We start from the raw sequence: 14,060 nt of genomic DNA on the forward strand, positions 1-14,060 counted from the left end.
TGCATGCTCACAGGGGGTCTTGTTAGACCTGGAATTGCATGAGCCAGCGCTCGAGATGGCTAGCAGTGAGTACAGCACACGTACATGTGGAGTGGCAAGCAGGAGATGTGTTTGATCTCTCCTGCAGGCCAAGGGGTTGTGGAAAGTGGGGAAATGCATAGGGAGAAACCTGCCGAGTCCCTCCATGCATTTGGAAGGGGACAAAAAAATAATAAAAAGGGATCATTTAGCTATCATATGCATTAAAGTGCACATGACTGCTGGTGTGTCCCTTAAATACTTGTATTAGGTTGTTTGTCATATTAAAGTGTAATAATAAATTGGGACGCCCCATATCAGTGCAGATTATGGTTTTTATATTAAGTCAGACTTTAACTGCATCGATTAATCATCCTGACTCATAAAGGTGCTAGTTTGCATTAATGTGTGGGGTTTTTTTCTTCATGTACTTGGGAGTAAGATATTAAATACAGTAAATGTGAAGTGAGTTATTGATTTGTTTCATGAGTTTAGGTGAATTGCCGATGATTAACTGTGTGTGAGAACCCCAGATCAATAATGATTCTAAATATTGGAATACTCCCTATTGTTTTAAATACTTCTCACAAGGATAGGAATATTAGTGTTATTTAAAGTATAATATTAATAATTAAAGATACTGGGATGTATTCACTAAAATGGGAGCTTGCTATCTGGATGCAGTTTAAATCCCTCTGTTCTTTATGCATGATGAAGGACAAGCTGGCAAGTCTCCAGTGCAAAGTTCAATCGGTGAGGTGACTTTCAAGCAGTCTATGCATTACCCTTGCGGAAGAAGCTCACGAGTGTTGGCTTTTTGTGATGCAGAGTGAATTCAAGGAGTTCAAACCGCAGCTCTCCTGCAAACTCTTGCTATTGTGAAAAACTTTAAATATTTACACCATAAACTTGTTTCCCCTGGTGTGCTTCTGTGTCTGCTGTGTTCCCTCTTCTGTTTTTCACAGCACAGAACTGCAACCTCCAAAAATCAGTTTACATTTTCTTCGCTAAAGCAAGAGTTTGTATTAAGTTTAGTATGTTTGGACCAAATCTTGTGAGCTAGAAGTACAGATTTATATACATGCATTTTGCTTCATAGACTATGCTAACTAAATCTGATGATATTCACAATGCAACTTGCTATCTCTCAATGCGCTGTGTGATCATAAGCCCCTAAACATTGTAAGTAAATGTTTGTCAGTATGTTGATGGCATGCAAATAAGTAGAAAACTAGTCAAATGGTGTGATTGGTAAAGCAGTTTGGTTCCTCATTTAAGCATTTATGATCCAATTGCCATGTTTGCTCGATCTCGCTAAACCTTTGATCTTAATGAAGCAAAAAAGAAAAGGCCTGAATATAGGATGACCTTATTGGGGGGGAAATAAAAAGCTTTCGTTTCTCCCTGGCATACGCTCTCTGTGAATGTCTCCATTGTCCACTGACCGCTTTTGTGTCCCTGTCTCCTGCTCTGCTTATTCTCTGTTCTTCATCTGCTTCTCCCCGGTATCGGCTTCGTTAACTAGGTACTGCCGCGGAGCCTCCACTCACACCCTCTCCCCTGATTGGAGGAACGAGAAGAGGCTGGTCCTGTTCTGAGTGCTGTGGCTCTGCCCTTTTGCGGAAGTACTCCAAGAGGCCAGAATAATGCAGAGAAAGCGTTTCTGCACCTTTTTCTCCTCCCCATGTTCTTCCAATCGAGGGAGTGGGTACGAACGGAGGCCTCGTATAACCGAGCAAATATATATAGAGTGATTTGTTCACTTTGCATATGTCATGTTTATATGACCCTTTTGTTTTTATTTTTCTCATTTTTTTTTTCTAGAAAAATTAAAAGGGACCAATCAGCTATCAGATGCATTTAAGTACACATGACTGGTGTGTCTCTAATAATTTTTATTAAAACATTCATACTAGATGTTTCAAAGTATGATATAGGGAGCAGGCACCGGCATGAAAAATGAAATAAAACATCTCACAATTGTGTCCCTTCTGTGTGTTTATGTGACCATTTCTTAAATTACATACCAATGCATTTCTGGGCATTTTTTACACCCTGGACAAAGTGAAAAATTCACACTATATATATATATATATATATATATATCACACACACACACATGGCACAAACTATATTTTCATTCAAAACGGCTGCCCTTGCAGTTTAGTATAAGAGTTTTCACCCTAGGGTGATGATGACTGCGAAACTTATAAATTGCGCTAAAGAGGAACAGCGTTCTGTTATGTTGTGCTTTTGGTGGGCAGAAGGTGTGCTGGGAGCACAAATTCATCTTCACACGTGTGTTCAGTTGAAGAGGTTGCAGGAAAGCGGAATGTGAGTGTTGGATCTGCCTATGTCCTGATTCATGACAGCCTTAAGTTCAGTAAAGTGTGTGCCAGGTGGGTGCCTAAGCAGCTGACAGAGGAGCATAAGCGCTATTGCATCAACGTTTGTTTCCGACACATGGCCCGTTATCGTGAAGAATGTGATGATTTTCTGCAGAAGATAGTCACTGGTGATGAAACCTGGGCTCACCATTATGAGCCCGAAAGCAAACGGCAGAGTATGCAGTGGAAGCATTCATCATGATGATGATGAAAGCAGTGGTGCATCAGTGGCTACACGTTCAACCAAGAAAACTGATGCAATTTGTTTTGAAATAAAAGTAAAACTAATAGAAGTTAAAAAAAGCATAGAAACTTTTTGAATGTCCCTTGTATGTATATATGTTATATAGTGTCATCATATTCTGCAGCACTGCACAATGGGTAAACAGGAGAATTGGCGCCGCTCAAGCATTGTCATAGGCTATGGAGTCCATGGTCAGACATGTTTGCTCCCGAAAGACGAGTTGTTATAGATATGTCTGTTTTTAACAATATGCATCTATTATGTTTGTGTGTGTGTGTGTGTGCGCGCGCGCGTGCTTGCAAAGTATGAGAATGACTCACACCAAATATAGAAGAGAGTTCTGTGCATGTGTATCACTTTGCTGATACAAGTTTTATGGTAGCTCTATATATATTGTTGAACTACAACCACCTGGATGAGCAGCTTCCACCCTAAAAAAAAATTGGTTATAAGACAAGTGGAACAGCACATAGGTTGTAGTTCTTCAACAGTTAGAGAGCTAGCTGTTGGTTAAACCAGAATAAAGTCAGAATATAATATTATTTTGGTTAAAGTATTTAATCATCTGTATGTGATTGCTTCAGAAAAGTCGGTCTGAGATCTGGTGGCTTGGCTTAAAATGCCGCTCCAATTAATTATTACAAACAACACATCTCATTTTACATCTGATACAGACACCACAAGTATCTGTCTGTACATCCATCCATCCAAAGATACAGATGTATAATTAGTATGTACATGTTACGTGGGTTGTCACAGACATTTGACCACCACTCAGTGCCATCTGCCTGGCTAAGAAGTTAAATTGGTGACAACATTTGCTGTAAGTGACAGTTGCTAACAAAAGGTAAACTCTGGGTAAAAATACACAGGCTGGTATTTCCATTTGTCAAAACTCAGCTGTCTTAGACTCCTAGTGTTATAGAATGTATACCTTGAAGTATTTGTATATTGAAGAAAAAGTCAAAAACATTTTTGATGTCTGCCAAAGATTCTCCTTTTGTAACACGTAAAGCAAATTCACAAAAAATCATCAAACTCGATGTCTGAATTATAACCAGGGGAGATAATCTCAGGTCTGCCACTTTCAAATATACATTTTTGGTTTTGGGCATCACACTTATGAAGTTGTATATGGTTAATCGGTCACTCTCAGATATTAATTTATTTTGATACAAATAAGAAACATGGTTTTAGACCTTAAGTCTAGATTGATTATAATCGTGCTGGTATATACGTATAAAAAAAGTTGTAAAATCATTAAAACTTCTATACAATCTAAGTGTGTCAAGTACTGCTGTGAAAATGGATACATTAGAGTAAGTTTTAAGGGGCTAGATAACCTCCCCTTCTACACAATAAACTGACAGGGGTAGGGGTGATTAAACTGTGTGTGTCAGACATTTTAGTGAAGGCCCATTAATCTCTGTCTACCAAAAGCTTGTCACAGACACTATTTGTCAAATTTCTACATATCCTTTCAGTAGGAAAGGCTCTGATCGTATTAACCTGAACCTCTTCTGCTTTTGCAGGTCCCAGTCAGCATGGTCAACCATAAGAGAAGAGAAGACATTATACACTAAAGTGGGAGTTTGCAGGAAGGTCTGAGTTTAAATTGACCAATCTCATTATGTACTATGGAGAGTCATTCCTGCTAGAAGGTCCGAGCTGGTCCTGCATAATGCAGAGTTTGGTTGGCGAGGTGACATTTAAGAGAGCTATGCATTGTAGAGGGCCATTAATTTTGCAAGAGAAGATTGTTGGCGTTTTCATAATTCAAGGAGTAGTTAAGAAGCTAAAAGCTCAGCTCCCCTGCAAACTCTAGCTTTAGTGAATAAACCCAACTCTCTCAAAACATGATTGGGTACCCAGGCATAGAGACATTATTTATAGAATCCTTGTGAGAAAATATTCAAAAATGTTTCTTTGGTTAATTTCTTTTACATAGTTACATAGTACATAAGTTTGAAAAAAGATCTAAGTCCATCAAGTTCAACCCTTCTGCCTAACCTTCCTACTCTTGATGCAAAGGAAGGCAAAAAAAACAACTAATTAAGCCACTTCAAATTCTGCCATCAGGGGAAAAATTCCTTCTTGACTCCAAAAGGCAATCGCATTTCTCCTTGGATCAAGAAGCTCTAAAATGTTAATTCTATTTATAGCCCTGTATGTCATGTCTTTCTAAAAAAACATATCCAGAACCCTTTTGAAGGCATCTAATGTATTATTTGGCTTGCTTCTTCCTTTGCAGGTAAATGCAATGCACATGTGAAAAGAACTTTTTGGAAAAATGGCCTTTAGCCGCTGATGGCTTGTTTGTCATCCGGCTCTTGTCTTCCTAATCCCACTTTACACTGCATGCAATCCACTCTATTATCTAACTCTGTTGGACAGGACATGTTATGCAGTGTTGCAATCGGGCATGGTACATGGTACAATATCACAACTGAGAACACAGTGAATGTAAGAATCAATAAGTATCTGAGTATTTTCTAATGTATTTATGAAGTAAAAAGGACCAACCCATGCATTCTGAGATGAGAGAGTCAATAATTCTCCCCATTATATAGGCCCTGTTGAGCGCTTCATGTAGGGGAAGCTGACTGCTGCTAGCTCTTAAAATGCATATAGTAACTGTAGAGAAATGTTTTTCTCTCCAGGGAAGGGTTGGAAACCTTAAAGTGTACACTCTAGAAGAGCAAAGGGAATTGGGGACATGATAGCAACATTCAATTATGTCAAGGGTTTAAATAAAGTGGAGGGCATGGGGGTAAATGTTAAAAAAAAAAAAAAAAAAACATTACTGAAAGGCTAGTAGGTACCTGGTATGAACGCCTAGTCATTGCTGCCATCAGGGGGGTACAATCGATACTGATGCACCCCCTTGCAGAGCCTCAGCAGCAGAACCTTACATAACCCTGTGGTAGTAGAGATACTGGTGTAAAGGAGGCCCCTGTGAGCCGCTAGCACCAGCTCACTAACGTACCACTAGGCAGGTGGTGCGGGCTGTGTCTCCAAAGGCCCTATATACTATATGTATATACTGTGTATGTATAGTGCTATAGTCAGTGATTGGGTGGTATTGCTGTACATAGTTAGCATGCCTGTGCATGAGTGTATGGTGTTAATGTTTGTGAGCATTTGATGTCAGCATGTGTGTGTAATGGAATGGTGGTAGGGGGTGTAAGTGTATTGGGTTAGCATGAGTATGTATGTTAGCATTTGGTGTTAGCATGTGTGTGGGTGTCAGTGTATGGTGTTAGAGTGTCAGGGGTGAGCCTAGGGAAGGGGATCGGAGGAGCTGGAGAAAGATTGTGTGAATATAAGCGTACAGTGGTAGAGTGAGTGGGTGTTAAAGTGAGTATGCATATTAGTTAAAGGGGGGACTTGAAGAAAAACTGCACCCAGGCACCACTAATTCTATACTTGCCCCTGTTCTCATAAGGGGTGCAGCTGAGTGATGGGTGGGACAGTGGGATAGGCTTTGGGCGGGCTGATGGTAGGGTCATCGGGCCCCAGCAGTTCTGAAGGCGGTCTAGTGGAAGTAGTACAGGCAAATACAATAAAGGAATTCAGAAAATCTTGGAGTGTATAAAGCTATACTAAAATACTAATTATTAAAAACAGATATAAAAAGGGGCAGACTAGACAAGCCATGCGGTTGTTTACAGCCGACACTGTATAGTATGTTATCCACAAACTCTTAGACATCATGAATAGAATATAAAGAGTGAAAGAGCCAGGTTATCAAGTACCACATTTTTATTTATTTTTCATTCACTATTTTCGCATTTGCGAAACAGGCATTGTTTTTACACTGACTCTGTGTTCCTAAGTGTGCTTATCCCTCCGGTATTCCAGATGTGTTCATAGGTATTTTGCCACATGGCTCTGGGCTGTTTGGAAGGATGAGGTAAACAGACCCACTCATAAAACAGTCTCTTTTTTCAGATTATTGCTTCAAATTCTTGGGGTTAAAAGTTCAATGAAACTTTTCAGGACTGTTGAAACTTATTTCAAAATAATAGTGCTTTGTTCTAACTTTAATTCCGTTCACACTGAACGTAATTGAAGTCCTCTCCAGCTTCAAAGCATATTGCATTTAGCTCTTGGATTATTTAAGACAACAGTCCTTACATGCTACTTGCCATCACACACTGGGAAAGTTATGGCTTTTTCAGGCATTGTTGTAGCTCCTTATTTCAGTACACAGCGCTTGTACACTTTATGGACAAAAGTATTGGGACACCTGACCATTACACCAACAGGGACTTTGATGCCACTGAATTCTAATTACATAGACATTAATATTTATCTGGTCCCCAACTTCCACTCTTCTGGGGAGGCTTTCCACAAGATTTTGGAGTGTTTCTATGGGGATTTTGCCCATTCATCCAGTAGAGCGTTTGTGAGGTCAGGCACTGATGTTGGACAATAAGCATTCAGCTGATGTTGAAGGGAAGACCCTTTTCTATTCCAGCATGACTGTGTCCCAGTGCACAAAGTAAGGTCCATAAATACATGGTTGGATGAGTTTGAAATGAAAGAACTTGACTGACCTGCACAGAACCCTGACCTCAACCCCATCAAACACCTTTGGGATGAACTGGAACGGAGATTGTGAGCCAGGCCTTTTCGTCCAACATCAGTGCCTGACCTCACAAATGCTCTACTGGATGAGTGGGCAAACATTTCCACAGAAACCCTTTTGAAAGCCTTCCTAGAAGTGTGGAAGCATGTATAGCTGCAAAAGGGAGACCAACTACATATTAATGTCTATGTATTTAGAATGCATAGACATTCCTGTTGGCGTAATGGTCAGGTGTCCCAATACTTTTGTCCATTTAGTGTATTTTGCGATTATATATATACACTGTGTTTCTTACAGGAGGAAATTATAAAGTTCAATGGTACATCAGCTAATACACAGAAGGACATCTTTGCCCCAAAGAGTTTTAGACTAAATGGAAAGTAGTAAATCATATGCATGTGGTGTTGGTTGTAGAAAGCTCAATCACTCAAGCCAACCGCCTGTGAGGTTGTTTTTCAGGTTAGTTTAAAAGATATATGACAGAAATTCTTGACATAGGCAGAGATGACATTCCAGGACTAAGGCGCAGTAAGACATTAAAAGCACGAGTGGGCAGTGGGGGTGGATGACAAGCAAAGGTGGCAGTTGTGAGGAATAAGTCTACGAACATATGGTTGAGCAGCTGAGTGGAGGGCTTTCCAAGTAAAGAAAACATTTTAGACCATATTAAGATCTCAGTTGTGTTTGCTGATTACATTCCATGTGATTTATTAATCGATGCCAGTATCTGTTTCAGTAAATATTTAGGAAGTTTCTGTGGAGAAACCAAGCCCATCATCAAGAGGTGAGCAGTCAGGTTTTAGTGAACAGTGTGGTTCTCTCCAAAAACAGATCTATAGCTATAGCCCAAAAACATACTTGACCATAACAAAAGCCTTGACAATTAACCGACATTTAACCAAGGGGGCAGTGATACAAGTTAAAGCAATATAACTATACACTTACATTATATATATCTCAGAATATGATGTTGGCTTCTACAGATCTGTATAGCACCAATGCATTCATATTCCCCAGTTTGTTTTGTGCAAGATATCTACAAACAACCCTATTTTTTTAATGTTTATGCAACATGTAAAGAAAAGTATATTTAGAACTATTACTCTCTGAAGTATAGTGTGTGTGATCTCTGAATGTTGTCACAAGACAGGAGGAATCTGCTTACTGGGTGGACTGGCCACATTCAGCCCAGGAGCAATTCCTGCCATAAAAAACATTAGGGATAGGTTGATTTAAAAAAATGCATTTGCCGCGTAGACTTAATAAAAAGATCAACGCAAGCTGTCCAAAAATCTAAGGAAGTATGAAGCTCATTGAGGGAACATAGCATGGACCCAGTCACGATTGAATTGCTGCCCAAGGACCTTCATGCACATTATTCTGGGAAACTGTGGCCATCAAATTGTATGTAAAAATCCTCTCGTAGCCCAAATTCTAAAAAAAAAAACATGGTTACCCACTAGCCGTTTTTAGCTCATCCCTAACCATTTGTTCATTTGGCCCTGTCCTGCATGAACTATTTTAGGTGTGTAATAAATCATAATGATTCCGTTCCCTTCTCAATCCCCATCAGCTTTTTATAGATTGTAAGCTCACAATAACAGGGTCCTCTTCTCCTTCTGCACCATTATGTCTCAATGTGTGTTAATTATTATCGTTTTTTTATATTGTCAATTTTTAGGCTATGTTATGTTTCTCCTAATTGTTCTCCTACATATTCTACCGGTGCTCTATATAATGTGATGTAATATATTTAATTAATGAACGCCATCCAGTACTCAACCTTAAATAATGTCGTTATAGTTGAATCCATGTTTGAAACTACACATTTTTCACATTTTTGTACAGTACTTCTAACCACAATCTTCTGAGTACTCCAAGCACTCTTGCCTTTAAAATCGTGCACTCTTACTCTGGTTACAGTATCTGGCTCTTTCTTTTCTTGAACCCAGAATGCACTTGAGCCCCAACAAATCTGATGTTCCCCATAATGTGTATTTTTCTTTACTGGCCGCAATTCCTTAACAATAACCCTAAGCTTACTGTACATTTCCGATACAATAATTGTCTTTTCCTAACCCTTTGAGTGTCGGATTGCGACACATTTTTGCCCCAGGTAGACGAGCAGTTTTGCTGTAGTTAGGTTTGAGTGACAACCTTATAAACCGTTTACACTTTACTTTAGGAAAACTATTTTTTTTAGGACAAGATGTATATATATATTTTATTTAGCTTCACTGCGCTACATAAGCGCTTATGAGCAAAGCTGGGAACTCTCCAAGTTACGCCCAAAGACTCTGGATGAAGTGCTGCTTCTCCGGGTCACCACGCTGAAACTCTGGGTCGAGGGAGGGACTTTACGGCATGCCCCACTTCCTACCCACTTTCCTTTCAACAATATTCTCCTGCCTGTGGCACTAACCCCACAAACCTCATCTGGGTAGCTGGAGCCTGGATGTTCCCAGGTATGCTTATAGGGATGGCTATATGGAGCTATCAGGTAACTGTAAAGTACGGGGGTAAAACTGCTGTTGCGCCAAGATAAACCATTACCTAAGCTAAAAATAACAAGTAAATAAACCTTGGCTGATCTATCATATTATGGTCTAAAGGTTTACTTAAAAGCAAGGAAGGAAATTTTAAGAAGCCTTTTAGTTACTACTTTTGTGAGACATGACTTCCATCTTGTAAACTTATTTGAGTGGCGCTCTCCTCATCTCTTGTTTATGTTTACCCTTTGTACTGTGCTGTAGAATATGACGGTGCAAAAGTGAGGAAAAAACTACAGGCCTTAATCTTTTTGAAGGGCTTATAATCTTTTAAATAATGTAACAATGTCTCGGCTTTAGTCAAGAGAACGGGACTACGCATTTGCTCAAATATTTTTAACCCAAATACAACGACATCCCTCCAATCTCTGAAAGCTGTTGCATTGTGTACATTAACGGGGAACTTTCCGGAGCATGATGTCATTTCTTGTTTAGGCTTAAATCATATCCATGGGGTATATTTAGCAATATCTGATCAAATTTCCTGTGCCTAAATATCATTATTTCTTGATTGTGATTTTGGAATTGCATTTAAGTACAATGCGGTCTATTCAGAAGAGTTACAAGAACAGTTTACAGAAGACTTGTGGTTTTAATTTCAAAAGTCATTATGAAGGGCCATCCCTGGCAAATTCTCCAGCAAGAAAGGCAGAGATGGCCCTACACGATGCATAATTCAATGAGTAAAGAGACTTTGAAGAAATCTTATTGGTTCTACTCTACTTCATACAGGGCTAGCCAAGCTATTCCTGCAGCAGAAGACCACGGGGTTGGACCTTCATAATACATAGTAAAGTCAAGGAGCTAAAACACAACTCTACTCCAGACTGTCCTAACTAACTGTACCTTTAGTGGATAAACCCCAAAGCTCTAGTCACCCATCATCCCATATATATAGAGGGGTTTTCACAGAATCTTACACATCATTGGTGATGTGAACTGTACTTTGCCTCAGGCCATGGTGGACTCCCAAACAGGTACACACACAATAGTAAACACAGGTGTCATCACTCATCCTAGACATATAGTATTACTCATAATACAGGAATCTTCCTTCGGCCATCGTCCACACCCTACTAAAAAAGGAAATATCGCTGATCATAGATCTTAGCATTCAACATGTATTTATTAAAATGTCTTATAAGTTCCTTTATCAATGTGTAATTTTTAGATATTTTGTTCAAGGCGTGCCTCAGGGATGAAGCTCTGTATCTCAATATGGCACACTTTCATATTCTAAATGATGGTAATTATAGCGATTGCTAATTTTTTATAATAAAATTAGCTATTGTGCTTTTGTGGACTACAACTCCAATTACTCTCAGAATGATGATGAGGGTAATGGGAGTTGTACCCTCAAAAGTAGGTGCACCAGGGCAAAATGTTTCTACGTATACGTTTGTTTCTTTAGCAAGATTAGAGAACTTAACCCCTTCTTATGTGTGCCTACCCTCCAATATGTTGCGTACTTTCACCTGCTAGACTTATCCATTTTCCAGAGATAGAAACGTTTACAAGCTCAGCAAACACAGATGCATTATAGACATTTTCCTGTGGAGGGGTTTATCTGAATTCATTCTTGTCTGTATCTGTCAAGTAGCCAGCAGTGGTCTGCTTGGTGCCAGATTCCACAAGATGCCTATTATGGTAAGAATTAAACACACTATATTTTTTCTCAGAACAGTTTGTAATAAGACAGATATGAAAGTAGTTATACGCTTTTAGACAAAACCAAGAAAACCTGACATTACAGCCACAGAACAGTAGTTTAGCCTTGACATGGAGTTTGCTAAAATACTGTGTTTGTGTTCCAGTAAATTAGAGACTTTCACCCCTCTGGGCTTCATCTGCTGTTTCACAGAAATGTTCATTTTTTTCAATGTTTTTTTCTCAGTTCTGACGCCATCATTCACGCACAGGCACAGGCTTTGATTCAGAATTCCTGTCCTGAGTCCTTCTACAAATCCTTTTTACTGAATTGAATGCCAGGGCTATAATAATTGGTGCGTGTGTGTGTGTGTGTGTGAATGTTCCAAGATAAGAAACAAGTAACTTTCTTCTGTATCAGAACTTCAGTACATATAAAGGGACAGTCATGTTCTTTTTTTTTTTCCGCCAGTCTCTCTGACATATTCAACCTAGTGGTGCCAGTAACCCATTATAGTGCCCTGAAGAGAATTGTGACGTGAAAGGGTTAATAGTGTCACGAAAGCCTTATTTTGTGAAGGGTTAATTGTTGAGGAAAGGGTTAATATGCTGTTTTTCAGTTATTCTCTGTATTATAGAATAACAAGAACTTTAAATCAAAATGATTTCCATGCAGTGTGGCTGAAAACAGTCAAACATGTCCTTGAACCTGGGATGGTGGGAGCCTGAGAACAGGATAAGGTGTACTGCCTGAAACTAACCACAGCTAAACAATAGTTAATGAGCATAATCAGGTATACAGATACTTACATCGGCTTTCATGTATTACTTTAAAAAATTTAAAAGTGGGACCCTTCCAGCCATTAAGAAAGACTCTGTCACGGATCAGTGTTTGGTGCCTGGTGCTCAGACCTGCAGCCCGTCTCATATTGCAAAAGCAGTGCATAGCTTTGAGGGTCTCCCAGCGCAGGACGGGACGTAAGCATAATCTGTTATTATGCATGTAATTTAATTTGGTTAAAAAACTGTATGCATGATCTCATATACTGAGTGAAAGTGTCATCTCGGGATCCTCAAACCTGTTAATCCCTGCCTGTCCACACAGCCATGTGCAGGCTAGGGTCAAAACACCCATGGTCCTGCTGGCACAGGGTAAGGTTTGTGGGACTCTTCCTATAATATACAGCCATAGCAATATGACCACTGACAGGTCATTGGGTGGCATTTATTAGGCAGCAAGTGAGCCTTTGGTCCTTAAAGTTGATGTTAGAAGCAGAAAAAACAAGCAAGTGTAAGGATCTGAGTGACTATGACAAGGGGCCTGTGACGGGAACGACCTGTACCCCGACTGGGTACACCCGCCAAACGTTTCGCACAGACGTACAGTATATGAAAACATCCTTGTTTTATTTAAAGCCTCACTTCTGTTTATATAGTAGCATGTTAATCAAGGATATCAAACGCACCTTTTGGGTTTTTTAAAACATTTCTGTATCCACGGACGATCCTTTCTATTTATTCCGTGCATACAGTGCACGGATTCATACATGAAGTTTATTATTGGGCTATTTATATGTTCATGCTTTTCTGGGGAGCTGAAGATCACTAGTAAGTGAATTATAAATGTTGAAGTGTTACATTAACTGTTAAAAAAACAACAAAATGTTGTTAATATTTGTGGAATATAGGCGGAAGGTTCTAAAATTAAGATGGCTAAATGTTGGTGCATATCTGTCATTAACTGCTGAACCACTTTAACAAGTCTTTAGACCGTTTGTTATTGCTATATGTAGAGGGGGCCCCCTGACGAAGCTCATTGCAGCGAAACAAACGTTGGAGTTGGTACGTTTGGACTTGGCACCATTCATCACCAGGCTTTTTGCTGTTTTCAGCCTTGTTTCTTGGTTTGGTTAGTAACTTTTGAGCTTTATAGAATATTTTCTTATGACTTTTAGTTTCTTGATTGAACTGGTTGCTACTTGGGCAGGTAGTCCATGAACCTCAATCAGTATTTTACCATCAGGATAGATTGTTACACAAGTAAGAGGGAGGAGAACTCCTCTGCGGAGACACTTGGTGTAGAGTGTTTCTTCAGCTTCACATAAGTGTAAGTCTACAACTGAAGGAGGTTAGGAATGTGGTACTCTATTTTATCCATTAAGTTATGGTCTTGGGGTCATGATCAACACAGACAACAGGAAAACACCTCAGGGAAAACACATCATAGATAAAAAAGTTAGGTAGTTAATGCCACTGTTATTTGGTCTGATTACAGGTTGAGTATTCCTTTTCCGAAAATGTCTTAACCAGACAAAGGCAGCTCAGATAAGGGATACTAAAGGCTGGAGGGACAGGAAAGCTGGTGCTGGTGTCTGACCTCTCCTGCAGTCCCGTAGAGCCTCCAGCTCGTCTTTCGCTTCTCTGCCATGATGCTGTCGTGCGACTGGCCAGAGAGTAGGGATAATATATCTCCCACCATACTCCGATACCGGCAAACCAGATCCGTTATCCCAAATTATCCCTTATCTGAAATATTTCTGTTCTCAAGCATTTTGAATTAGGGGTACTCAACCTGTATAACATGTGCCCCCAAGTTCTCTAAAGGACCACTTCAATTTCATCTG

This window comes from Sceloporus occidentalis, unplaced genomic scaffold (genome assembly GCF_023333645.1).
Source record: "Sceloporus occidentalis isolate IW3139 unplaced genomic scaffold, rSceOcc1.0.p SCAF_25, whole genome shotgun sequence".
In the NCBI taxonomy this organism is placed as follows: domain Eukaryota; kingdom Metazoa; phylum Chordata; class Lepidosauria; order Squamata; family Phrynosomatidae; genus Sceloporus; species Sceloporus occidentalis.